Raw genomic sequence first — 3,899 nt, 5'->3', positions numbered from 1 at the left:
GGAGGTGATTGAATGTGCTTCACACTGCACATGACTTGAGAATTTATTACTTCAAAGACCCCCTCTGTGACACACTTCCTCTAACAAGCCACTTGTCCCAAAAAGGTGCCTAATAGTGTCACTCCCTATGGCCAAGCATTCAAACACATGAATCTAGGGTATGATAGCTATTCAAACCATCTCATTCAACTTCCTGGCCTTCATATGCTTATAGCCATAAAGTAATACAAAATACATCTAGTCCAACTTCAAAAGTCTCCATAATCTATCACAGTCTGAATAATGTATAAAAGTCCTAGATTCAGAGTCTTTTCTGGGATTCATGCATTCTCTTACTGTAATTCCCTATAAGATCAAAATATAAAAGCAGATCACATACTTTTCACATACCATGGAACAGGATATACATTACTGTTCCAAAACACAGGTAAAGGTGTATAGTAAGAAAATACTGGACCAAAGCAAGATCAAAAATCAGCTTGGCGCTGTTTCCATCTTCAGCCCCCATAGGGAGAAGAGCCGTCACCATGTCTGCACATCTGCAATGGATGGTCGTTTGGAACTGGTCCAGTTTCTTGATCAAGAGGAATAAGCAGACGTTCAGCAAGGAGCCAAATAATCTGAAGGTCCGAAACTCCTCCTTCCGCTACAATTTGCTAATTCACTGCAAGACTGTCAGAGTGGAGCCTGTGTCTAATGGCAACGAAGTGGTGGTAGTAATGAAATGCAGAATCAGTCAGTGAAAACCTGCCATACTGACGTGAGGACCACCATCAACAAGAATGCTCGGGCTACTCTCAGCAGCATCAGGCACATGATCGAAAGAACAAGTACCTCCCTGATCTGCGTATGGCGGCCATCCACATTGCCAGTGCCATCCTTCAAATCCAGAAGCCTGTGGTGGTGAAAAGGAAACGGGCCCAACCCCACCAAGAGCTCCTGATCTCCACACCCCAGGAGCAATAAAGAGACCACTGACTTGTTAAATGACCCCCCTCCAAAAAAAAAAATCAGCTTGGCAAACACCAAACTCTATCTCTATGATTTATGTAAAAATGTTCTTCAGATCTCCAACTCTGTTCTGTTCAGCTTTGTTGAGTACAACATACTTCTTTCTCATGGGCTGTTTCTACTCCCTGTTAGTAGCTTTCCTTAGCAGCTCTTGCATGCCTAACACCTTGTGGTCTCCAAGGCAATCCAGGCTTCACCTTCAAAGCTTCATGAAATGGCCTTTCTGGACCTCCATGCAGGGATACTCTTGACACATATCTGGTCTCAGCAACTTTCCTTAGTCATGGAGGGAGACTATAAAACAAGAACCACATTACCAAAGCTTCCAAGTTCTGCTACTTGCTGGGGCTGGAACACAGCCCCCTTGTTAAATTATATCTTCACCAGCTTCCTGGTTTTGATGGTTTCCTTCAATGTCTAAGTTTGGCTGTCATAGAATTTGCTTTGTAGACCAGATTGGCATTGAACTCAGAGATCAATGTGACTCTGTTTCGTGAGTGTTGTCATTAAAGGTGTATACCATCAAGCCTGGACCTATGATTTTATTTAATTCCTTTTCATTATAGATCCTTATAAACATGGCCACTATGGCTCAGGATCTAGATTAAAGGCATGTCTTTATTTGGGTCAAAAGACCATGTCATCCCACCTTTATATCCAGATCAAAAGCCCATGTCTTCCAGCTTCAAGGTTTGTATTAAAGGCATGTTGTACCCCTGCCTCATTATGTGGATCAGTTGTGCCTCCTATTTCTGGATTGTAGTTCATTCCAAATATAGTCAAATTGACAACCAAGTATAGTCATCACAATCCCCCCCTCGTGAACTTAACACACAATTATATCCCCTTATGTTCAAATGCAAACAATCAAGTCATAGTAACACCTCCCCTGATATAGCCATCCTTTGTACAAACAAATTGTAAATTTAGAATAGATGCCAATGTCTCTTGGGGAACATTGTTTATATAATATAGAAGCTTAGATGGATGGCATGTTCCCCTGAGGTCACCACTCCCTTAATTCCACTTAATATCATTAATCTGTTTATCTCCTTGAATAGAGGACGTAGCTCCATTTCAGTTCCTGATGTCTCTTTAACCCCTGAACCATATATTTTGTATTTTTCTTTTCTCATATTACTACATTTGATCAAAACCCTCTTCATAAGAGTGAACCACAGGTCAGAGTCGATGCTAGGCTGTTTTGAGATTTCCTCTGTCAATGCAGCTAATTTAAATCTCCTCAGTTTAACCTCAGAAAGACTCATCAGATAAGGACAAAAGTGGCTACATTTTTCACCAAAATATAACAACTTCTGTTTCCAACTTCTTAGGGTTTTATTGCTGTGAAGAGATACCATAATCAAGGAAACTCTTATAAAAGAAAACATTTAATTGCTGGCTGGCTGACAGTTTTGGGGATTTAGTCTATTACCATTGTTGTAGGAAGCATGGCAGTCTCTTGACAACATTATAAAATTATTCTCTGAAACTTCTTGAGCCTCATAGTTCAATTCATCCCCAGCACCACTGTCTTCTATGATTCTACTAGTATAAGGCCCATTAAGCCTCAATTAAAGCATTCCATAGTTTTTCTAAACCAAGTCACAAAATTTACATTTCTCCAAACAAAAGCACGATCAATTCTATCATAGCAATAACCCAGTTTGTTTCCAACTTCTTAGGGTTTTATTGCTGTGAAGAGATACCATGACCAAGGACACTTTTATAAAAGAAAACATTTAATTAGTGGCTGACTTACAGTTTTGGGGATTTAGTCTATTACCATTATTGTAGGAAGCATGGCAGTCTCTAGGCAGACATGGTGATGAAGATGGAGCTGGGTGTTCTAGATTTTGATCCACAAGTAACAAGTAGACTGGATATGTGCTACAGTGTGTTACTTGAATATTCAAGACCTCAAAGCCCACCTCCACAATGACACACTTCCTCTAACAAGGCCATACCTTCTCCAAAATGGAGACACCTCCTAATTTTGCCACTCCCTATGGCCATGCCTTCAAACAATGAATCTATGGGGCAATACCTACTTAAAGCTCCACAGCCCCCTCCTAGGTTTCCACATAGGTATAGGTGATTCAGAGACCATAGGCTTAATTTCTCTTTTTCTTTTGGGCATATGTTTGTTACTTAATGGCAAAGAGAATGCCTTTAAAAACTTGGGCCCATCCAGGTAATTATTCAAATTTACTAAGTGACTGAATATTCTCTTACATATGTACATTCCTTCCTCGAGTAGGGAAATCACCTTGAAGGAAGAAGAATACAGGTTGATTGAAAACAGGTTAAAAGTCCTAAACCAACAAATCTCCAAACATTTGGAAAGTAAAAGAAGGTGCTATGCAATCAAATGCTGACATGTGTGAGAAAATGAAATCTTCAGAAGAGAAAGGATATTCCATGTCTCCGGTGGGTAAGACATCCATGCTGGATGATTTGGTCACTTCAGACAACACCTATCATTTTCACTAATCTGTAGGCAGGTATTTCTTATAACAATGAATAGTGACTGATTTTCCTGCAGCAATTTTTTTCTGTTGTAAAGATTCTTGCACGTGTGTTATTATTTAAAATTCCCCCTTTTCATCTTAAAAATAGTCATCTGTTTCTCCACTTTTAGTCCCCCTGGCTTGAGTGACATGTAGAAACGTTGCTTTTGCCCCAGAGAGGCTGTCCCAAATAGGAGCCCTCAGAAGGATTGCTGTCCACGGCACCAGAGCCACACTCCCCCACCCCCAGCAGCAGATGAAATATTTCAAAGGGGACATCTGCCACCACCACTGAGATTTTATGGAGTACCCACACATGTAGACTCACTAAAGTGGGCATGACAGCTGAAAAATATTAAAAGTGTGTGTGTTTTTAAA

The 3,899-nt window shown here is 40.3% G+C and overlaps 1 pseudogene; it reads left to right on the top strand.

The window, feature by feature from the left end:
• Positions 1 to 527: 527 nt before the first annotated feature.
• On the top strand, positions 528 to 966 carry LOC110305883 (large ribosomal subunit protein eL28 pseudogene; annotated as a pseudogene).
• Positions 967 to 3,899: the final 2,933 nt, after the last annotated feature.

This window comes from Mus caroli, unplaced genomic scaffold, assembly GCF_978045245.1.
Source record: "Mus caroli unplaced genomic scaffold, Mus_caroli_1 scaffold_2, whole genome shotgun sequence".
Taxonomy (NCBI): Eukaryota; Metazoa; Chordata; class Mammalia; order Rodentia; family Muridae; genus Mus; species Mus caroli.
The sequence above is the reverse complement of the archived record's forward strand: the minus strand, read 5'-3'. Positions and strand labels throughout refer to the sequence as shown.